Raw genomic sequence first — 25,473 nt, forward strand, 5'->3', positions numbered from 1 at the left:
GAGCTGGAGAAGGAAAGTCCATAGGGCTGGAGAAAGTGCATAGACAAGCACAATATTGGTTGTCATATCTTTCCTAATTCAGTTTTTCCTAAATAGTAGCTTAATCGGTTTTAGGAAAGTCTCCAGGTTTCTTAAAATCTGGTTTAGTTAATTATTATTATTATATTATTGTTATTTCTTTTATTTAATTTATCTAAAGTAATAAGGAGTACAATAAGGCAATATAGAGCCATGGAAAACATGTTAGCACACGTTAGAATAGGAAAGTCGGTTTAAGGAAGCATGTTTCCTTATTCTTGTTATCAATCGATTATTAGCTCCTATATAAGGAGGTCTTGTATTCTTATTTAATAGATGGATTGAGTGATTAAGAAATAAAGCATACGCTTTTCCGTTTACATTATTTGTAAACCCTAGGTTTGACGCGTTTCGTTCCAAACCTTGTTCTTGTTTGACGCGTTTCAGATATTCACACGATTGTTAGCAATAAGTCTTGCGAATCAATCATCATTGGTTGAGTTATAGGTCTAGTTCAAGCAAATATCCTTTATTTTCTTTATTTCGTTTATAATATAAAAATCACACAAAAATTACCAACTTGCATCAAGTGCATCAGTCCAGACCATACTGCTTGGGAAAAATACACCTGAAAAATAAGTGATGATGGCTTTCCTCAACATTCTTACATAGGCTACATCTGTTAGCAAACTGAATACCCATTGCTTGAATATTGTCAACTGTTGCTAACTTCCCTTTGGCAGCTAAGAGGCCAAGTATTTTGTGACTAGGGATTATCCTTTGATGAAATAATGTAGAAAACCAGGCTTCTTGCTCAGAAGAAGCCAACAAATATTCATAGATGTTGCTTGTCTGAAGTTTGATACCAATTACTCATGAATCCAACAAGCCTTTTGCCACTTGAACAAATCCTGCCTTTGCTAAACAGATGTCCCTAGCAGCTAAAATGTCCTTCAAACTGGATGACAAGTGATCATTGATTGTTACATTCGAAACTGAATCCTGCTTTAGGATGTAACTTGTATGCCATCTAACCCATAAGCCCTCAGAATTGGATTACAATTTCCAAATCCAATGGATGAGCAGAGCCACATTCCAAGTCTGTACATTCTTTATATTAAAACCACCCTTATGCCAAGGAGTACATATCTAATCCCAACTTTTAAACATTAATTTTCTTTTCCCCTCAGGAATCCACCAAAAGAAATTTCTACATAGTTGATTAATCTTGTGAATCACCTCCTTTGGACGTAAAACACTAGAACTCTAGAAACTCTCAATTCCAAAAAGAACAACATTGATTAATTGTGATTTACCAACATAAGTGAGAAGTTTTGCTGACCAGAGATGAGTTCTTTGCTGAACTTTGATGATTAAAGAGTCAAACATGCTGATGGAAGATTTTGAGGTCCCAAGGAGCAAGCCAAGATACCTAAAAGGGAAATCAGCAACAGAAAAACCAGTAGCTGCAAGGATAGCAGTCTTAATATCCTCAGAAACCCCTCCAAAGTATATGCTTGTTTTCTCTATATTTACACTTAGGCCATAAATCAAATCAAAGTCATAAAGGGCTTTCTTTACAGCAGTAACAGAAGGAACATCTCCCCATACATAAACCATCAAGTCATTTGCAAAGACTAAAGAGTTAAGTTTAGTTTACTACACTTGGGGTGAAACGAGACCAAAGGTTGTTGACATAACATTCTCAAAGATCTAGAAAGAATCTCCATACTGAGGACAAAGAGATAAGGTGACAAGGGATCACCCTGTCTTATCCCTCTTTTACCAAGAAAAAATCCAAACAAACCAACATTAAGTTTTAATGAATACGAAGTACCAGTAATGCAGCCTTAAATCCACTTTATAAATTGTTGAGGAAAACCAAACACCCTAAGCATATCAGCAACAAAACTCGATTGCAAAGAGTAAAATTATTTCTTTATATCCACCTTAATGAGGCATGTAAGGGAAATAGACTTTCTATTATAGCCTTTAACCAAAGCCCGAGAAAAAAAAAAGAATGTTCTTATATATACTTCTGCCTTTGACAAAGGCAGCTTGCTAATCTCCAACAATGTGAGGAAGAACTTTTTGCAGCCTGCTAGCTAAAATTTTACTAAAAACTGTACGGCAAGATATAGGCCGAAAATCCATGACAGACCAAGAAATGGCTTTTTTTGGAATCAAAGAAATAACTGTTGAGTTTGCTTGTTTGGCCATATTCTCTGTCCCAAAGAAACTTTGGACATCTTTACAGAAGTATTTGTCAATAATGCTCTATGCTGATTTAAAGAAACCAGCAGAGAACCCATCTAAGCCAAGGCTATTATTTGATTCCATATTAAACACTGCATTTCTTATTTCCTCAGAAGATATATTCTGAATAAGCTCAATTTTATCCTCCTCAGATATACTAGGACCACTAGGAATGAAAACATCATCTAATCCTTTAACGGAATTTTCCTTACCGTAACACCCCCCACTTATCTAAGAGTCTTAAACTAGGCATATCAGATAAATGATGGTGTTACCATCTCATTTATCTGAGGTAAATAGTACAGAAACCACAATCGAAGGTACTTTAAAAGTAAATAAATAAATGGTGAAATAAACTCTGTCCAATTTGGACTTACATCACACGGCCAAAAATAAAGGTCAACCAATGGGGTACTTAATAAAATTTAATTACAAACCAATGAATGCGAAAACTAATAAGTAATGTTTATTTGCTAAAGTGGAACGACTAAGGTGAAGACTCGCATCCTGGCTTACTCGACCCATCTTATGTGTTCATTTTATATATACTTTTACCCCATATTTTAGCTCGAATTTATATGATTATTGCACTAACCTTAGTGTTTTAATGAGCTAATATTGTATTCTAGTTGTCTTTGCATGTTTTGTCACATTTTGTAGGAAGTTGAGCTTTTAGAAGCTTATTCCATCGTCACTTGTGCAAGAAACTAGAAGCATGGCTAAGTGAGAAGCAAACATTGGACCAACCTTGAATTACTACATGGATTTGCATGCATAAATATATGGATTTAAATGGGAAATGCAAAATGAAGTCTTATGCAAAGTCAAGCCCAAGATTTGAAGTCCAACTAAGGTGGAAACATTGGATGCTTAGTCAAGCTTAGGATGCTAGTTAAAGAGTTTCGGGTGATTAAACAAGGCATTAAACATCAACTTAGGATTCCTTGAGCATTAACTAGAGGAATTAAGAAGACGGAGCTAGAATCCCACGACCCCGATCGGGGTTGACGCCTCCGATCAGGGTTACCTTGCCCATTGTGTTTACGTTTCAACTCCTAGCTCCTAATAAATAGAGAGTTAGGTCCGACCTAATATCCATCCAATTTTCATCATACATTCACATATTTCTTGTATTCTTAAGCACACAAAAATTCTCTCATAGTTTTCATATTAGTTTTCATTTTGTTAATCATTTGGTTATTGTTAAACATTTGGTTATTATATATTCAAGCTTTTGGTTCTCATTTGTTCTTCATTGCAAGTTCCTAGTTCAAGTTCTAATTCCTTATCTCGGTAATTCTAATTCTAGTTTATTTAGTTTACATTTCTATTTTAGTAATCACATAGTTTTAACATTAGTATTTCAATTATATCACATAGTTTTCTTATTACATTTCATGTCTCACCCTTTAGTCTATATCATTTCTGTAGTCATGTTTGACATTTCATATATCATAGTTTGTAGTTTACATTTTAATATGAGTAGCTAAATTTCCTTAGTATAGGGACTAGGGAAGCCATACAATAACCAATATATATTAAATGATAAATTAGGTTGATATAATATTGTCTAATTGTTTCTATCACATGTTTGTATCGTCACGATTAATCTTTGTTTAGAGGCTTTAATCATCGATTAAGTTTGTTAATTCGTTCTATAAGTCAAGAGGCACGGAATCGGATTAGACTAAGCATGTGTAGTAGGACGACCTAGTCATAAACGAGAGTTTCTCTAGGACCCGGTCTATGGTTGACACTAATATCGATAGGTGGGTGTCTTTAAGCCTAAACAATTGACAATGTTATTATTTCCGAGTTTAGCATGAATATATATTTACAATTGTATGTGTGACTCGACTCCCTTAGACTCCTTTAATCATATAGTTTACATCGTTTCATTTATTAGTTAACAAACAAATCAACAAACCAAACCAATTGTAATCGACCTTGATAGAAGTCTACTCATAGCATTTCATAGCGCAATTCCCGTCTCCTTGTGTTCGAACCCTATTACTATATTAATTTGTGTCTAGGGAATTTATCTTTGTTTGGTGTGCTACATAGCATATCAAATTTTGGCGCCGTTGCCGGGGAGCACGGTTTCATTGCGTTTAAAATTGTCGATTTCTATCTTGTTTTCTTTTTTCTTAAGGAACACTTGTTCCTTGACACCGTTACTTATCATTTTCTAGAGATTGTTGTCTTATGCCCAGGTCTTCTCGTAGTGGAGATTTGCTTTCACCGGATTCCGAGCCCGAGAAAACCTTTCGGAGAAGACGATGCTTTTGGAAAGAAGTTAAAGAAGCCACTTCTCCCGTGCAAGTTGAAAGTGTAAAAAAGTCTTACTTAGACAATCTTAAAGCTCTTGAAGAGGAGGAGGTTTCTAGTTCATCATTTCCACCACCACCACCACCATCTCCAACCAAAAAGATGGTGAAACTTTCCGATCATTCCAAGCCCACCGCAGCTATGCTTCCGGCCAGTAAAACAACTACTCAAATTACCGCCCCGGAATTCGAGATCAAACCGGCTTTCATTAGCCTTGTGGAGAGGAAGCAATTTGGGGGAAGTCCTTTGGAGGATCCCAATTTGCATGTGCAAAACTTTTGCGATTATTGCTCCGTGATTCGGCAAACGGGCGTCGCTCAAGCCCAAATAAGGGAAATACTTTTCCCTTTCTCTTTGAAGGACAAGGCAAAGCTATGGATCAATAGCCTTAATCGCACCGCCATGGGGATCACAAATTGGGAGACATTGGCTCTTGCTTTTTATCAAAAGTTTTTTCCACCGGAGAAAACTCAAACCTTGAGGAGCCAAATCACCGGATTCCGTCAACAAGCTCTTGAGAGCTTATATGAAGCTTGGGAGAGGTACAAGGAGTTTAAAAGGCAATGTCCATATCATGGGTTGGATGCTTGGTTCCTAGCTATAACATTCTATAATGGATGTTGTGCCGAGTCCCGAAGGATTCTAGATTCCGCCAACAATGGGCGGTTTGATCAAATTGACACCAATATTGCTCATGCCACAACTGAATCCATGGTGATCGATGACACGCAATATGTCAATTTCCGAAGTGTGCCACTCAAGGGTAAGGAGGAATTTTCCGATAATCCCGTCTTGTTAGCTCAAATTGCCTTACTCCAACAACGATTGGCGGAACGAGATGCTAGGGATTCTCTTCAACAACTCAATGTCATGTCCTCTACTAGCCAAATCATTGTTTGTGAAGGTTGCAGGGGTGCGGGTCATTATGCCGCTCTATGCCAAGATACTATGTAGGATGTATGTGCTTATCAAGCTTTTAGGCAAAGTTCTTATCCACCGGGTACATTTTCAAATGTTTATAACCCGAACTCAAAATTTCACCCGAACTTGTGTTACAAAAGCAACAATGTGCTTAACCCTCAACCCTAACAAAATTTTGTGCCCCAACCACAAAATAACTTCATCCCCCAACAACAAAAGTATAATTCCCCACCGGGTTATCAAAGTCAAAACCAACAACAAAGACCACCTCAACAAAATTACCACCAAAATCAAGGTCCACCACCACAAAATGGCCAACAAAATAACCGAGGAGTGGGAAAACTTGAAGCTTTGGTGGTACAAATGCAAAGGGAATTGTCGGCTCAAATCCAAAAGAGTGATCAAGCCCACAATACCGCTATCAAGATGCTAGAAAATCAAATGGCTCAACTAGCCGCATCTAGCTCTTCAAGGAAGACCGGCCAACTACCGCCCCAAGGTACGCAACCACATGAGAATGTTAATGCTATTTCTTTGAGAAGTGGTACAAGCTATGATGGGCCATCCATGACTTTGGATGACGAAGTGGTTATTAAAAAGTCCAAGCTTGGGGGAGATGCTCAAAATAAGGCTAGTGAAGAGCCTCCTATTAAGGATCGTGTGTCATTTCCTCATCGCTTATTGATGCTTAAGATAAAGAGCAAGCTTGATACCAAGGATGTTGAGCCCCCTATGCCTAAAGAAAGTGACGAGGTGATTGTTGAGAAAGAGGTCTCTCATAATGCTAAGGAGGGTAACAATGATTCAAAGAAGGTGGATGCTCCTATTGAGGTTGAGAAAGAGAAAGCGAAAGATGTGGAGGATGCTCCTCCAAAGGAAGTTGTTCAAGTACCGTTCCCCCACCGTCTAGCAAAGCACAAGGAAGAAAGTAAGTTTGGTAAGTTCTTGGAAGTTGTTAATAATTTATAAGTGACGGTTCCATTTATAAAATTACTCACCCAAGTCCCTTCCTACTCAAAGTTTATGAAGGAAATCCTCTCAAAGAAGCGATCCTTCAATGAGGTTGAGACCATTGCTTTCACCGAGGAGTGTCGTGCACTCTTACAAAACATGTCTCCCCCGAAACATAAGGACCCCGGTAGCTATTCTATTCCTTGCACTATAGGCACATATACCATTGATAAGACCTTTTGTGACCTAGGTGCTAGTGTAAGCGTCATGCCCTATTCCATTTGTGAAAAACTTAACATGGGTGCTTTAAAATGCACAAGTATCACCTTGCAAATGGCGGACCGTTCTTTAAAGCGCCTTTAGGTGTCTTGGAAGATGTGCCCGTCAAAGTTGGTAAGTTTTTCATACCCGTTGACTTCCTCATACTTGATATGGCCGAGGACTCACAAACCCCAATTATATTGGGTAGGCCATTTTTACACACCGCGGGTGCGTTAATCGATGTGAAAAATGGAAAGTTGACGTTAGAAGTGCGTGATGACCGGGTTACCTTTAGTAAGAACAACACCATTAGAAGCCCAATATTGCAAGAGTCTTGTTATTTATTTAACATTGTGGACTTTTCTAATGCCTCTACAACACTTGGATCCTTACTGATGGATCCGTTGGAGGAATATATTGGTGTTGATTATTTTGTCGGTGACGATTCTAAGGGCACTAATGCTAAGAGTGCCAAAACGGAAGGGAAATTTTCTTGGAAGAATTTCAAATGGATGCGGAATGCAAAAGGAATCTCGGAAGGAGGCGAGCTCAAGGTCGAAACTTGATCAAATTATCTTCTTACGTCGTGCGGGACGTTAAACCAGCGCTTCTTGGGAGGCAACCCAAGCTTTTTATTTTGCTTTTATTTATTTTCATTTTTAATTTTCCGCAATTTACTATTTTCGTAGAATTAGAAATAAATTACTAGACTTGACGGTGTTTTGTTTTGTGATTCATAGGTGAATGATGAAGAAAAGGAGGCTTAAAGGATAAAATTCACACTTTCCCATGCCAAAACCCCGTTCGGGGACGTAAGTTTCAAAAACGGGACGGAATTAATCTATACGGATTAAGGGAAAAATCAAATGCGGAGATACGGTCAACCCTGGTCGGGGTCGTGATTTTGTATTTTTTTTTGTTTGCAGCTCTTTTACTTACACGGGTAAAGCAAAATCATTATCTCATCCTCTATCAACCCCGACGGTAATCCTTCTCCTCTACTCTCTCATTTCTTCATCTTTGTTCACTTTAAATCACAACAAAACATCAATTTCTTCATCATTTTGCAAGATTCATTCATCATTTATCATCATCAAGTAAGTATTCCTCTCTTTTCTCTTTGATTTCATCCATTATAACCAATTTAATCAAATTTGTAAAACCCTAACTAAATTGGGGGAAATTGATTTTGTGCTTGTTTTTGCTAGAAATTGGTTAGATTATGTTCTATTAATGTTTATAGGATGAATTAGTTCACTAATTTGTTCTATTATATCGATTTGGATGGATTTTGGTTTGCCTTAAGATGAATTTTTGTCTTAAAATTTCAGAAAAATGGCACCAAGAAGAGCTTCTACCCAAGGTGCTTCAAAGAGAAGAAAAGGTGATGCGGAATCCTACCGGGCTGCGGAGGATGTTCAAATGTAAGAGGCACCGGAATGGTACGATCCGCAATTTCCCCGAGTTATCTTCAATTGTTAAAAACAATGGGATAATTGGGTCATTCTAAGAGCCAAAGGTATGAAACCTACTAAGTTCATTAACCAAGCTTCTTTGAACAATATTGGTATAGAAAAGAATGTTAAGGCATTGTTTAAGAACCTTGGTATAAAACATTGTTACACCCTGGACAATAAGACCTTCCCCGAACTCACCCTTGAGTTCTTGAGCTCTTTTGAATTTCGTAGGTCGAAAAGGCAAGGTTTTATACACTCTGTAAGTTTTCGGTTGTTTAATATGATCATAGATTGGATTTAGCGGAATTTGCTAACATTTTTCAATTGCGTCATCAAGACTTGCCCGTTGAATCACCCGACTCTTACAACCCGGTTATTACATGGAAATCCATTTCTCACCACCCTTTTACTGATTGGGACCATGTCCCTCATCAATAAATTCACTACCCCGACATTCGTGTTTGGTAAAGGTTTATGGGGTGGACTTTCTTCGGTAGAAATGAGCCTCATTCGGTGAGGAAAATAGAGGTTGAGATTTTTGGTGTCTTTCTTAATGTCAATGGTGATGATAAATGGGGGATAAACATCCCTTACCACTTTGCGGTACATTTGACCAAGCAATGTAACCCGAAAAATAGTTCAATTGTCATAGGAGGATTGGTTACTAAAATTGCTCATCACTTATGCCGCTTTAACCAAGAGACCACCGACTTGAGACCGTTACTTGTCACTAGGGAAAAGGGGGTTGGACTTGACTATGAATACTTCCTATCTTGCAATTGGTTTAAAGATTCTCATCCTAACATGATTAGGAAAATTGGTATACAAGATTCACTTAGTCTACCGGAAGATAAAAAAGAAATCATGGCCTTAGTCCATACCAAACCCTATCATGGGAGTGCCCCATTTACCCCCACTACTTATCATTTGCCTCTACGAGGTGAGACACCTACTACCATTGAGCGGCGTGAGAGAGGTCAACCCTCTCAAGCACGCCATTCCACCTCTAGCATAAACATGATGGACATGATGTGTGATCTTAGTCTTAATATTAATACCATTTGTGATGACCAAAGACTTGCATTGCATCCCATATATGATCATTTTGCTAGGCAAGGGGTAATTCGACCCGATGGGCCACGCCCTTCATTTATACCTATCCCCTGGGTGGATTTCCTCCTCCTCCTCCCCCTTCTAACCATGATGCTGGTACTTTTACTACATATGCTCCCGGTCCGGATTTTTGTGGTTCGGATTATGGAGTTGAGGCATTTAATAGAGGGTATGGTGGCTATGGTGGTTATAGTAGTTATGGAGATGGACTTGGTAATGGCCAAAACATTGGTGAATATGTCACTCCTCTCTAAGGGGATGATTCTAGTGGAAGTGGTCATCAAGGTGAAGCATCCGAAAGTGGTAGTGGTAAGAAGAAAGGTAGGAAGGGGTTTAACTTTTGGCCCTTTTCTTAAAACAATGATAAAAGGAAGAGTCCCCCGTATACATACTAGATTGGGGGGAGGCTAGCTAGTCTAGTAAGTTTTCTTTGCTTTGCACTTTAGTTTAATTTCTCGCAACCCATTAAATATGACCTCTTGTCCTTCTTGTTTATTTGCTTTGAGCCATTTTTTATGGTTTAGTTGGGTGGTTTACATGTTGGCACATTGAGGACAATGTTGTGTTTAGCTTGGGGGTATAGCATTTGCATTGTAGTGTAGTTGCATGTAGAAAAATTTGAAAATTTTAAGAAAACATTGTGTTTTTGCTTGCTTTTAGCCTACTTTCCCTCTTGCTTATCCTAATGATAGCTTATAGCTAATAATTTATTCTTATTTGATGGGATAATTGTTACATGGGATGTCTTGACATAGTAGGTGGAGATGGAAAATGAATCGAATAAGCTTGATCTTGACTATTGGCGAGCTACAAAATGGTAAGGTAGAACCTCTTTTGACCGATGCATCCATATCCGGTCTCTCTTAGGTGAGTGTAGGTCTCCTTATGGTGTGTGTTTTATCAAAACGCACAAGTATGGTCTTGATTTCATCTCTTTATAAGCATGCATTCATTTGTTGTTAGCATTTTGGAGCCAATCACATGATTAAATTTGCCTTTTTGAACCCCTTCACAAAATTTATCTCTAGCTACATATAAAAATTGCCTACCTTGTTGAGCTAGTAGCTTTGATTAGTTGTGTTTGGGTGCTCATTTGGGATTTGTTTTATCTTGAAATATCATTGTGAGCTTGGTCTTAATGCTCTTGAAGAAGAAATGAGAAAAGACAAAAAATGAAAGAAGAAGAAAAAAAAGAAAAATGATGAAAAAAATGAATTGGAAAAAGATGAGAAAGAAAAAGCATGAAAAAAAAAGAAAAAAAAAAGCATGGTTTGTATTTTGAAGAAAAGAAGGAAGTTGATGTAAGAAGCTCTCATGTCTTATTCATATATTTTGGAGAGCATTCTATGATTTGTATCGAAATTTTTTGGGAATAGTTTCGGGAATTGAGCATCCTTGCATATGGTTGTTACTAGTTTGACTTAGCTCCACATACCATAAATCATTTGTTCCCATTTCTTACCCATTACTTATTTGCCTTCTTCTTACCCATATGGCTTCTTTTTCATGCTTACATTTGAATGTTTTGACTTGTAGTTTTGAAATAATTACCATATTAGATTGCGGGCACATTCTCATGAGTCGAGGATGTTGGAGCTTGTGTCCTCCACAAATTAGTGTGATAACATTTGTAAATCTCTTACAGGTTCACAAGGGTATACTTCGTATTTAATCAGTTGATTAACGATTACCTAATAACGGTTGGCTTGCTAGAAAGTTTGACGTTATTATCATACAGATGGCGGTGATCAACTGGTCCCTAAAAGTCACACCTAAAGGATGTGTTGGAGAGATGTGGTTATAGAAATGTAATCACATTGATACCTTATATGACTAAACAGTTAGTCAATGTGTTGATGAGACGATTATTTAATGTCGATTAAATAATATTAGCTGAGACGAATTAACTGTCAAATTCGTAAAATTGAATATAATATGTTATATTTAATTAATGTATATAATGTTAGCTTGGACGAATTAATATGTTAATTCGTAATTAAATGTAATCGGTTATATTTAATCAGCGAATGATAATTATACGATATTGTCATTATTGACCCGTATTAATAAAACGGAATAATATTAATGACAATTTATATTTAACACATTTTATACATTTTTTAGAATAACCGAAAATAAGGATTTTTATCGTCATTTTCGGTAGTTGCCAAAACCGAAAATAAGGAAATAATACTCCTTATTAATTCGGTATATGGGCCGAAAATAGGAAGAAAAAAAGAACCATATTGCTCTTCCTCTTTCACGGTTTAAGAGGGAGGAGAGGGAGTAATTTTCTAATTTAATTCTAACCTATTCTTGCCTCTCATCTAAAAACACAAAAACAAAAAAACCCTAAGCAATTTTACAGAAATTGAGGGATCGATTCTAGTAACAAGTTAAGGGCATATCTCATATCGTCTTGGGTGCAACTGATAGGAGAATATCATTGCGATATTGTTCATAGGCCATAAAAGCTAGGACCGAAGGTTATTTCTTAATCCTTTACGATTTTGTTTATGCAATTCATTTTATGACTAGTTATCATCACTATATATTCGTTATAATCCTTAAAGTTAAAGGGATGCATACAGATAAATCCCACAAGTGGTATCAGAGACAAGGCCACGAATTTTATTTTGATGATTTTCATAAAATTGGATGTAAACTATAAAAGGAATTTCGAAAAAAAAATAGGTTTCGGCTGGAAAAATTTTTTGGCCGAGAGGGTTTTTTTTAAGCCGTCTGTTTTTCGATTTTTTTCCCCCTTTGTTTGATGATCTATTTCCATTTTTATTTTTCCATATTGTTGTTTTAATCAGTTAAAATTATCATATGAAGAATTGGTAGATTTTGATTTAATGAAGATTAAGTTAAAATGTAAATGGAATCGTCATGTTGATGATATAAAAATTGTTTTTGCTATATAGTTTTTGGCATATACGGTTAATCATGTTTAATTAATTCATATGCTAATCATGTTCTAATAGCAACTATAAACAATTTTCTTCATCGAATTGTTGTTTTAGGGCATTTTTGCCGCAAAAGAAAAAAAAGGGGCATTAGTTTTTTTTTAACCGTGAAATTTTTTTTCCTGTTTCTGTTACTGTTCACGCAGGGCAGATTTTATATAAAAAAAAAAATTGTTTTGTTTCGGTTTTTACAGAAAAACCGTGTATAAAAAAACATAACGGGCTGTTTTTTTTGTTCTTTGCTGTTTTGCCGGAAAAAAAAAAAACTTTGTTTTTGTTTTTTTTCTGTTATGCCGAGAGCAATTTTGAAGAAATTTTTTTTTTCTGTTTTTTTTCTTTTTTGTTTTTGGCCAATATTAATTATACATTACATTTACAATGTATAATTAATTGTTGTGAAATGGTTCACAAATTTTAAGATACCTAATTATTTTAAAGAAGTTTAAAATATTGATGGATTAAATTCATATTACAAGTTTAATATAAATTAAGATTAAATTAATAGTGAGTAATTGAGGAATTGTCACTTAATTTGATCAATTTAAATAGGTGGTTTGGATAAAATTAATCTACATAATTAAAGAATTATGTCTTGTATGTTTAATTTTTTTTTTAGTTGATGCATTTTATTTTAGTTGAATGAATCGTTGAATGGTTTTATTTACGTATTTTTGCAATCGGTTGTAAATTGTAATACTTAGTGTGACCTTAGTCAATTATGTTTTCGTAATGAAGGAAACATAATTTTTATGTAATTTGAGATCTCGAATATCCTTTATTTTTCTTTAGTTTTTGGGTTTTGAAATTAGAATGTAATAAATAGGTTTATTATGTAAATTTATTTATTGTAATTTTCAAAGAAGACTAAAGATGGAGATTGGAGCTCACTCCCGCTACATGGATCAAGATGGAACATCAAGACAAGCTTCTCGGGTCCTTGGATGGATTCCAAAGTTGTATTTATGTTCATTTTGATAGGATAGGCCACACTAGGACTTTATTTTGTTTTACGTTTTACCGTTCTTATTGCTTTTCATTCACATCCTAGTTAATGCATCATTTTCCGCCTAAAACCAAACCACCTACTAAAATGCATGAAAATTGACACATATAGGTTGTATGTTAGTTTTCATAGACATACAGATGTCACATGTTTATTAAGCCATCACCTTAGTTTATTCATTCACGCATGCTAGATATTAGTTCACTTAAAATGAATTAAAATAAAGTTGATGGGATCTTCCTCTAAAACGGAAATTGAGACTAGTCTTTATAAGGGCAAACAACTATGAATCCCTTCTTCGTCGGTAGGCATAATATGACCCCTTCTACGTTGGGTAAGTAGTTTGTGTTGACTTAGTTTATCTCAACATTATAGTCCGAAGAGTTTCTCGTGATTATGATGGACTAAAGATAGAATTTACAGAAATTTATCGACCAGGAATTCTAACAGTAGAATTAGCCAAAAGGTTGGCTTATCAATTTACAGATAATTGAGTCTTGGGATCATTTATATAATTCTTGAGGAAGGTCAATTGTATAAATGCATGAGTCTACGCGTTATAACAGTATTACATTAGACTTAAAATCAAATCGATGCATATGCTTATTATTTATTCTTCTTTTCGCAGTGTAGAACACGTTTATATTACTGTTACAACAAATGGCTGGAAATAACGAAATCCCAATGCCGAGTGCCACCCTTGGACGCGAGTCCTGGCTTAAGATTTTTATGGACAACATGAATCAGTTCACACGACTGAAGAATGATGGGTCCAACTTTGCGGACTGGGAGGCAGCACTACGGAATCTTTGCCATTCTTGACGGTAAGCTCAAGTACTTAACTGAGCCAATACCGGTAAACCCAGACCCCAATGCGGGAGTTAACGAGTCACTTGCTTATAGTGATTTCGTTATGGAAGCGGGTGCGATAAAGAACGTACTCATCTTTGCAATGGAAACCAATTTGCAGAGACGCTTCATTGCCCAAGGTGCGAACAAGATTTTCACCACGCTCACTAACGAGTTTTCAAAAGCACCGAGGATCGTTACTTATGAGCATACCTGTCGCTTTTTTGATGCGAAACTTCAAAAGGACCAACCGGTTAGCCCACACATTCTTAACATGATTGAGAATGTCGAGAAATTGGAGGCACTTGATTGTAAAATCAGTGAGAGCATAGTCATTGACCGTATGCTTCATTCTCTTCACGATGGTTTTGCCCTTTTCAGGGCAAACTACTACATGAATGACTTAAAGAAAAGTCCTCATGAGCTACACTTCCTTCTCGTACAAACCGAGAAGGATATGAAATTGAGTGGGAGCATGAAGCAGGATGTTCTCACGATTTCCAACAAGGGTAAAGGTAAGGGCAAAGCTCCAGGCGACCTAACTGTAGGTAAGCCGAAATTCAAAAAGCCAGGAAACGGTAAGAGTGGGCCCGGTGAGACTAGTGGCTCACAGGGCAAGGCAAAGAGCAAGGGCGGTGACATTGAGTGCCACCATTGTCACAAGACTGGACATTGGAGGAGGAACTGTCCCGTGTACCGTGAGGACATTAAAGCAGGCCGCGTCGTTCCTGTTGGTATGTCATCTTATATTCATATGATTGAGATTAACCATGCAAGTTTCGGAACTTGGGTACTTGATACTGGTTGTGGTTCTCATCTGTGTAATCATTTATAGGGCCTAAGAAACATCACACCTCTCGGAAAGGGTGATGTGGACCTGCGAGTCGGGAATGGAGCTAGAGTTGCTGCTGTCTCGAAGGGAACATATGTAATCCAACTCCCTAGTGGTTTTGAGTTATTTTTAAATAACTATTACTATGTACCCAGTTTGTCTAAGAACATCATTTCAGTTTCCGTACTTGATAAAGACGGATTTTCATTTTTAATAAAGGATAATAGCTGTATTTTCTCTTTCAATGAAATGATTTATGGCAAAGCAGTTTCCATGAATGGAATTTACATCTTAGATCAAACCACGGAAGTATTACACGTGAATAATAAGAAATTAAAGGTTGTTGACAAAGATCAAACCTATCTATGGCATTGTCGAATGGGACACATAAATGAGAAACGTGTAAAGAAACTCGTCGATAATGGGACTATTCCCGCATTCGAATTTTCTACATATGGCACGTGTGAATCATGTCTTATTGGCAAAATGACTCAAATTTCCTTCAAAGGTGTTGGAATGCGCACTAGTGACCTATTAGGACTCATACATATTGATGTTTGTGGACCTATGTCAATTACCGCTAAAGATGGCTATAGATATTTTATCACTTTCACGGACGATTTGAGTAGATACGGATATGTCTACTTAATGAAGCATAAAAGTGAGTCCTTTGAGAAATTCAAGGAATACCAGAACAGGGTTGAAAACCAACTGGGTAGAAAGGTTAAAGCACTCCGTTCAGATCGGGGTGGCGAATATCTTTCAAATGAGTTTGATCAACACCTTAAAGACTGTGGAATCGTTTTGCAGTTAACTCCACCTGGAACACCTCAATTAAATGGTGTGTCCGAACGGAGAAATCGGACCTTACTTGATATGGTTCGATCCATGATGAGTCACACGGTAGTGCCTGATTCATTATGGGGTTTTGCTCTTTTGTCAGCTGCTCTTATACTTAACCGAAGTCCGACTAAAGCTGTCGACAAGACTCCATATGAAATGTGGAGGGAACGGTCCCTAACTTGTCCTTTATTCGAGTTTGGGGCTGCGAGGCTTATGTCAAGTGGAGACATGAGGATAAGCTCGGCCCGCGATCGGTCAAGACATACTTTATAGGTTATCCAAAAGGAACATTTGGTCATTACTTCTATTCGCCTATCAAACATCAAGTTTTTGTTGCGGCTAGTGCGACGTTCTTAGAGAAAGAATTTCTTGAGAACAAGACAAGTAATAGAACCTTCGAGCTGTCGGAGATTCCAGAACCAACAACCGAGGAACAGATGGAGGAAGTTGTTCCTCCAACTGATGATACGGTTAATATTCCTGAGGAACCTAGGAGGTCGGGTAGAGTCTCTCATCCTCCGGACAGATACATTGGTATGGTCGAAGAGAATGACGTTTTACTCCTAGAGAGTAATGAACCCGCTACCTATAAAGGTGCTATGGCTTGTTCCGACTCAAAGCTATGGCTCGAAGCCATGCAATCCGAGATGGACTCTATGTATGAGAATGACGTATGGGATCTTGTTGATTTACCTAATAAGGTAAAACCTCTACAGTGCAAATGGCTTTACAAAATAAAGCGTTCTGTAGACCCGCAACCAGATACCTATAAGGCACGACTAGTGGCAAAAGGTTTCACTCAAGTGCACGGATTGAATTATGATGAGATTTTTGCACCTGTAGTTATGCTACGTTCCATTCGGATAATCTTAGCGATTGCCGCATTTCATGACTATGAAATTTGGCAAATGGATGTGAAAACCGCCTTCTTAAACGGTTATTTGGAGGAAGAGTTGTACATGGTGCAACCCGAAGGTTTCATAGATCCTGAACATCCTAAGAAAGTATGCAAGCTTAAGCGTTCCATTTATGGACTTAAGCAAGCTTCTCGGAGTTGGAATCATCGTTTCGACCAGGTGATAAAAGAGTATGGTTTCATTCGATCGGTCGAGGAACCATGCTTATATATCAAGTCGAGTGGGAGCAAGATTGTTTTCTTGATATTGTATGTCGATGACATACTCTTGATTGGGAATGACATTCCTCTCCTATCTTCGGTTAAATAATGGTTAAAGAACCATTTCTAGATGAAAGATCTGGGTGAGGCACAACGTATTTTGGGAATCCGTATCTACCGAGATAGATCACGACGGATGTTATCACTTAGTCAGAAGTCTTATCTGGATAAGATTCTTGAGAGGTTCAGCATGACCAACTCCAAGAAGGGGAACCTTCCAATGACGACTGGGATGCAGTTGAGTAAGTCTCAGTCACCCACGACGCCTGAAGGGATTGAGCGCATGAGTCGTGTTCCTTATGCATCTGCAATAGGATCAATCATGTATGCCATGATATGCACACGTCCAGACGTGGCATATGCATTTAGTATGACGAGTCGGTACCAAAAGACTCCAGGTGAAACACACTGGATAGCTGTTAAAAACATCCTCAAGTACCTACGGAGGACTAAGGTTTGGGTATTGACTTATGGAGGCGATACTAAGCTATGCGCAATCGGTTACGCAGATGCTAGCTTCCAAACGTATCGGGATGATTCAAAATCTCAATCCGGGTTCGTTTTTACTCTTAATGGTGCTGCGGTCAGCTGGAAGAGTTCCAAACAGAGTGTTGTAGCAGATTCTACCATTGAATCCGAGTACTATGCCGCTTCGGAAGCAGCTAAGGAAGCGATATGGATGCGTCAATTCTTACAAGGACTTACGATAATTCCTAGTTCGAATGACCCGATCACCATCTATTGTGACAATAGAGGTGCCATCTTCCAGGCTAAGGAGCCAACGTCTAACAACAAATCTAGACATATACATCGGAAAGCTCACCTGATCCGTGATTACGTGGAGCAAGAGGAGATAGTGATTGACAAGATTGCGACGGATGATAACATCGCGGATCCTCTCACTAAACCGTTGAATTATGATATGCATGTAGGGCACGTTATTTCCATGGGAATTAAACGTGTTCCTGAGTTGTAGTAGTTGATTATGGATTTGATACATTATCTTTTTCATATACTATTTATAACTTCATCGTTTTTATAATATTTTGTTTTTCATGTGGATTGTACTGACAACATTGAACGCCACAAAGTGAACTGAATTACATTATATTTTGTTTGGTCCGTAATTGCCTTAATGAGCTGATAACTCTGGCTATTATATTGTGCAGTCGATTGATGGTGGGTTCAACGAGCCATAAGTCAAACGGTTGACTGATCGATCACAGATGCGAGATTATAACGATACCTCGTAGGACAAATTTTTGTGACAACGTAATGGAGTCCTAAATGTTTAAAAACATTCGGTGCCAGGTCATGGATAGGACATCCATTGTGTTCCTAGAGTCGATTCTTTTGACTATCGACTGTCTCTTGAGATTAAAGGCGTTTTTGGGTGACTTTGGTTTCTTTCTCACGATGTCGCCGAATCTGGAGGCTAAGTATATTTTTTCCGGGGTCATTTCATCGTGCTTACATCTGCAGGATTCGAGTTGAGGAAAATATCCAACCCTTATCAGGTATAGTTATTTCTCGGGGCCACTCGAGGAGTTTAATCGAAATGCACAGCCATGCTCGAATGATGATTCGTTTATCAGTTAAGTTACTCTCTAGTCGGGGAAACCACTCTTGATACAGATCACTTGTAAAATACGACCTTTGTGAATACGGACTTTGCAAATTGTTTTACATTGAGTGGGAGAAATTTTAGGATATGAGAATCGGTTATCGCACATACACTTGTGAGGACAAGTGGGAGTTTGTTGGAGCTTGTGTCCTCCACAAATTAGTGTGATAATATTTGTAAATCTCTTACAGGTTCACAAGGGTATACTTCGTATTTAATCAGTTGATTAACGATTACCTTATATGACTAAACAGTTAGTCAATGTGTTGATGAGACGATTATTTAATGCCGATTAAATAATATTAGCTAAGACGAATTAACTGTCAAATTCGTAAAATTGAATATAATATGTTATATTTAATTAATGTATATAATGTTAGCTTGGATGAATTAATATGTTAATTCGTAATTAAATGTAATCGGTTATATTTAATCAGCGAATGATAATTATACGATATTGTCATTATTGACCCGTATTAATAAAACGGAATAATATTAATGACAATTTATATTTAACACATTTTATACATTTTTTGGAATAACCGAAAATAAGGATTTTTATCCTCATTTTCGGTAGTTGCCAAAACCGAAAATAAGGATATAATACTCCTTATTAATTCGGTATATGGGCCGAAAATAGGAAGAAAAAAAGAACCCTATTGCTCTTCCTCTTTCACGGTTTAAGAGGGAGGAGAGGGAGTAATTTTCTAATTTAATTCTAACCTATTCTTGCCTCTCATCTAAAAACACAAAAACAAAAAAAACCCTAAGCAATTTTACAGAAATTGAGGGATCGATTCTAGCAACAAGTTAAGGGCATATCTCATATCGTCTTGGGTGCAACTGATAAGAGAATATCATTGCGATATTGTTCATAGGCCATAAAAGCTAGGACCGAAGGTTATTTCTTAATCCTTTACGATTTTGTTTATGCAATTCATTTTATGACTAGTTATCATCACTATATATTCGTTATAATCCTTAAAGTTAAAGGTATGCATACAGATAAATCTCACAGAGGATAGGTGAGTATTTTCACACAAAATGTCCTTTCACATACAAGAGCTTAAAGGTTCGTTCAAAGTCTTTCATGCTACGCCATCATGTAAATCTCATCCATGTTTTTACATTATTCCTTATGCCCATGTTGTCTCGGGTTTTTAAATCATTATGCTTAGCTTGTTTTAGGATATTGCAATTGATGGGATATGGTTTCTTGCTTAGGGACAAGCAAGAGTTTAGCTTGGGAGAGTTTGATGTGTTCATTTTATATATACTTTTACCCCATATTTTAGCTCGAATTTATATGATTATTGCACTAACCTTAGTGTTTTAATGAGCTAATATTGTATTCTAGTTGTCTTTGCATGTTTTGTCACATTTTGTAGGAAGTTAAGCTTTTAGAAGCTTATTCCATTACTTGTGCAAGAAACTAGAAGCAAGGCTAAGTGAGAAGCAAACATTGGACCAACCTTGAATTACTATATGGAATTGCATGCATAAAGATATGGATTTAAATGGGAAATGCAAAATGAAGTTTTATGCAAAGTCAAGCCCAAGATTTGAAGTCCAACTAAGGTGGAAACATTGGATGCTTAGTCAAGCTTAGGATGCTAGTTGAAGAGTTTAATCGGGTAATTAAACAAGGCATTAAACATCAACTTAGGACTCCTTGAGCATTAACTAGAGGAATTAAGAAGACGGAGCTAGAATCCCACGACCCCGATCGGGGTTGACGCCTCCGATCGGGGTTACCTTGCCCATTGTGTTTACGTTTCAACTCCTAGCTCCCAATAAATAGAGAGCTAGGTCTGACCTAATATCCATCCAATTTTCATCATAAATTCTCATATTTCTTGTATTCTTAAGCACACAAAAATTCTCTCATAGTTTTCATATTAGTTTTCATTTTGTTAATCATTTGGTTATTGTTAAACATTTGGTTATTATATATTCATGCTTTTGGTTCTCATTTGTTCTTCATTGCAAGTTCCTAGTTCAAGTTCTAATTCCTTATCTCGGTAATTCTAATTCTAGTTTATTTAGTTTACATTTCTATTTTAGTAATCACATAGTTTTAACATTAGTATTTCAATTATATCACATAGTTTTTTTTATTACATTAGTATTTCTATAGTCATGTTTAACATTTCTTACATCATAGTTAGTAGTTTACATTTCAATATGAGTAGCTAAATCTCCTTAGTCTAGGGACTAGGGAAGCCATACAATAACCAATATATGTAAAATGATAAATTAGGTTGATATAATATTGTCTAATTGTTTCTATCACATGTTTGTATCGTCACGATTAATCTTTGTTTAGAGGCCTTAATTATAGATTAAGTTTGTTAATTCATTCTATAAGTCGAGAGGCACGGAATCGGATTAGACTAAGCATGTGTAGTAGGAGGACCTAGTCATAAACGAGAGTTTCTCTAGGACCCGGTCTATGGTTGACACTAATATCGATAGGTGGGTGTCTTTAAGCCTAAACAATTGACAATGTTATTATTTACGAGTTTAACATGTATATATTTACAATTGCATGTGTGACCCGACTCCCCTAGACTCCTTTAATTATATAGTTTACATCGTTTCATTTATTAGTTAACAAACCAACCAACAAACCAAACCAATCGTAATCGACCTTGATAGAAGTCTACGCATAGCATTTCATAGCACAATTCCCGTCTCCTTGTGTTCGACCCCTATTACTACATTAATTTGTGTCTACGGAATTTATATTTGTTAGGTGTGCGACATAGCCTATCACCATCGCAAGTAACCATCCATCAGGTATACTTGTTTATTATCTGCTTCCATGACGGAAACAGTAATATAAATACACATAAACACACATGATACGTGCATTTTGTATAGTCTTTTTAGCCTATTTTAGCACGTATTTCTATGTACTTTCGTACTGTGTATATTGCATTTTGCCCCCGAATTGGCTACTTTGGTTCGTCTTGACTATTTTGCAAGAATGAACGTAAAAGTAGTGGAATCGTAACATTTTCGTCCTTTTTGCATGCATTTTGAGGAGACGGGATTTTTCAGAGTGAGATCTTGCATTGGGATGCGTGAAGGAACGGTCTACGAGGCAGTCGGTCATGAGTCTGAGCTGATTTGAAGGAAGAATACTCGATCGAGTTGTTTTAGTGCTCGATCGAGTGGTTTTTATGGCTGGAATTGGTCGATCGAGTAGTTTTATACTCGATCAAGAATCGCTGGAATCAGGGGTTACTCGATCGAGTAACAATTCTACTCGATCGAGTAGATTATTTGGAGAAATGCTCGATCGAGTGGTTTCAAACTACTCGATCGAGTGGTTTTGGCTTGCGTGGGCTTTAATTAGCCCGTGAACTTGTTTTAGTTATTGGACTTAGCATATTTTCTATTTAAACGTACATTAGCTAGGTTATTAGGATCTAAGTTTTTATCTATCATTCATCTTTCACAGTAAAAGACTGCGCTTCTCTTTTCCTTTCACTGTAACTTTGCTTTCGGAGTTATTTAGCTCGGAATTAGTCGTTCTTTACGCCGGATTCTCGCGATTGTAATCCCTTACTCTCTTTTATTCTTAATCTTTTATTTACTCATCTTAATCACTTGTTTTGCTCTTTCTTAATTTCTGCCCTAATCTTTGTTTATGCATTTTAATTATTATTTCATCATGCTTTATATTAGTTATTTCAATATTGTTATTATTGACAACATTAGCGATATGAGTAGCTAATCTGTTTCGTGTTAGGATTAGGGAATCTACGGTAGAAATGTGACGATGTAGTAAATAGGTTAGATGAATTATTCATGAGACTCTGTCCCCATAGCAATATAACTGTATTTACCGACTTAGTTGAGTGCACGCTTCTAAGTCACCTTTTTAATCTGGTTAAAATTAATCCTGGATCTGAAGATTGGACTAATTAGACCTGCTATGAACAGTAGACTACCCTGACGAGGACGGAAGTTAAGTTAGAGGGAGTCTAGGGTAGAAAGTAGACCGGAAAGACCTTTCCATATCAGTCTCGCAGTAATTTATTTAAGTTGTTTACAGTTGAGTCACTGGACTACCGTAGTGAACCGAAATCCTGACATGTCCCTTCTCTATTTGATAGTTTAATTCTATTTTTCTGCCTTAATTGCTCTTTCCTTATTTTTCTTGCCTTAAAGCTTTTAGTTTAGGAAATCAAATTATAACCCCCCCCCCCCCCTTTGTGACCAAATAGGCGAACCTTTACAGATATCTTGCCTCCCTGTGGAGATCGACCCGACTTCCCTAGCTATATTAGTTAGACCAGTTGGTTATTTTTGATAGGTATACGACGGCCCTATCAAATTTTGGCGCCGTTGCTGGGGAGGTAATTTCCCTATCTGTTTTTATTTCGTCTATTTTATCCGTCTCAGGGAATTTTTATTCCTTGAGGCAGTTCTTATTTATTTTCTTTCAGTGTTGTGTATGCCCAGGTCAGACAGGTTTGAGTTAGTTTCAGCTGATTCTGAGCCAGAGAGACTGTTCAGGCATAGACTCCGTCTGCGAAGAGAATCACGAAAGGAAGACTTGAGTACTTTCGAACCAGAGCTTCAACATTTCCTATTTACAGAAAATCCATCTTTAGAAAAAGATACTTCCAGTTCTGTAAGCCAACCAGTAAAGATGCCGAACATTGCCAGTCATTCGGAGCCTAAAGCATCGTCTATTCCAAAGGGTTTCAATCTCCAGACTGAGGATGGAAATACATTTGACATCCGTCCTTCCTATATCAATCTGGTGGATAGAAATCTCTTTAGATGTGTGGCAGGTGAAGACCCGAGGAAGCATATGGAGGTCTTTACGGACTACTGTTCTACTATCCCCGCCACTAAGGGGGTAACTCAAGATAAGATTAAGGAGGTGTTGTTTCCTTTTTCTTTGACTGATTCAGCTAGGGAGTGGCTGACTGACTTGGACCGTACGGCCGCAGGGGTCACTGACTGGGAGACCCTTGCTCTTGCTTTTTATAAGAGATATTTCCCTCCGTAGCGTACTAATCAGCTGAGGGCCAAGATCACCAGTTTCAAGCAAGCACCAGATGAAACTTTCTATGAGGCCTGGAGTCGGTTCAAGAGGTTGGTGAGGTCTCTTCCTCACCATGGTTTTGATCCGTGGTTTTTGTCCAATCAGTTCTACAATGGGCTATACGATGATCACAGAGCCATACTTGATGCATCATCAAACGGAAGATTCCAAAAGAATACTGATGATGATAAGGGATGGGCCCTTATTGAAGAGATGGCGACCCACTGTGCTGAGTATTGGAACCCGAGGGATGGTATTAGAAAAGTTCATGCAGTCGATAAGCAAGTTGTGGCTCAGCTGCAAGCCATGAATGCTAGGTTTGATAAATTGGAGTTGCAATCTGCTGGGGAACCTTAGACGGTCCATGTGCTTACTAAAGGGGAGACCGCCACATGTGAAAGGTGCGGGAGCAACGATGGTCATACTCCTATTGACTGTCTTACAGAGAAGGAACAGGTCCTTGCTTATCAACAACAATACAGGCAAGGAGGGGGTTCCTATTATAATAACCAAGGGGCAGTCCATCCCAATTTGAGGTGGACAAGTCAAAATGTGCTCAATCCCATTCCTCCACCGCAGCAGCAGCAGCCATATGTCCCTCCTTATAAGGGTCAACAAGGCTTTTAAAAGCCTCCTTCCTTCCCTCCTCCCAATCACGGTGCATCATCTTCTGGTGGGGTAAGTGAGATAGGTGAGCTAAAGACGATGCTGCATTTTCGCAAAGCAATGGCAGCTTAGTGATCAACAAAAAGATGCGTCTATTAAATCACTTGAAACCCAAGTTGCCCAATTAGCTGCGAACCAATCCACGAGGAAGCAGGGTCATTTACCATCACAAACTGATAAAAATCCACATGAAACGGTAAATCTAATTAATTTGAGGAGCGGTCGTTCATATGAGGGACCGGAATTGCTGAAATCAGACCCGAGGAAGGAAGTTACTGCTGATGAACAGTGTTCTGTTGAAGAAAAAGAGCTGACGACAAAGAAAGTGCTCGATCGACTAATTTCTGGAGGTCGATCGAGTAAAAATGCTGAAGAAAGGACTCGATCGAGTGAAATTTCTACTCGATCGAGTGAACAGGAAAAAGATTTTACTCGTTCGAATGGAATTTTTGGTCGATCGAGTGAAGTTGTTGAAAAATCTGCTCGATCGAATGGTATTTTTGGTCGATCGAGTAGTGCTGATAAAGAACAACTCGATCGAGAGCCTGCTAGTGCTCGATCGAGTAATATATCACCTGAAAGACCTCGTTCGAGAGGAAAGAAGCGTCCGAAGGACTTAGAGCTTGATCCGGCTGGCACGTTGAAAGAAAGGAACAAGGGACTCGAGATACCCATCACGGTGCCCTTCCCGAGGCGTTTGCAAAGTACTAAGGCTAATCAACAGTTCGGCAAATTTGCCGAACTCCTGAGAAGCTTGCAAGTCACTGTGCCATTCGCCGAACTGCTGACACAGGTACCCTCTTACCTTAAATTTATGAAAGAAATTTTAACGCGTAAGAGGCATATTAATGACCATGAGACGGTAGCTTTGACCGAGGTAGGGACGGCCCTAGTTCAGAATAAGTTACCTCCCAAACAGTCAGACCTGGGTAGTTTCTCAATTCCGTGTCATATTGGTACCCACTTAATTGATAACACGTTATGCGATCTTGGCGCTAGCGTGAGTGTCTTACCGCTGTCGCTGGCTAAGAGACTTTGTTTGACAAAGTTTAATTGCACAAATATGACTGTTCAGATGGCCGACCGTAGCATATCGCGGCCACTAGGTGTCATAGAAGACATACCTGTTAAGATCGGGAG

The 25,473-nt window shown here is 37.8% G+C and overlaps 1 non-coding gene across 1 annotated transcript; it reads right to left on the reverse strand.

Annotated features, from left to right (window-relative positions):
* Positions 1 to 5,075: 5,075 nt before the first annotated feature.
* Positions 5,076 to 5,183, reverse strand: LOC141588877 (small nucleolar RNA R71). Its single transcript, XR_012519843.1, has one exon. It is a non-coding gene; the product is annotated as a small nucleolar RNA R71 (small nucleolar RNA).
* Between the last annotated feature and the right edge of the window lie 20,290 nt (positions 5,184 to 25,473).

Source organism: Silene latifolia, chromosome 6 (assembly GCF_048544455.1).
Source record: "Silene latifolia isolate original U9 population chromosome 6, ASM4854445v1, whole genome shotgun sequence".
In the NCBI taxonomy this organism is placed as follows: domain Eukaryota; kingdom Viridiplantae; phylum Streptophyta; class Magnoliopsida; order Caryophyllales; family Caryophyllaceae; genus Silene; species Silene latifolia.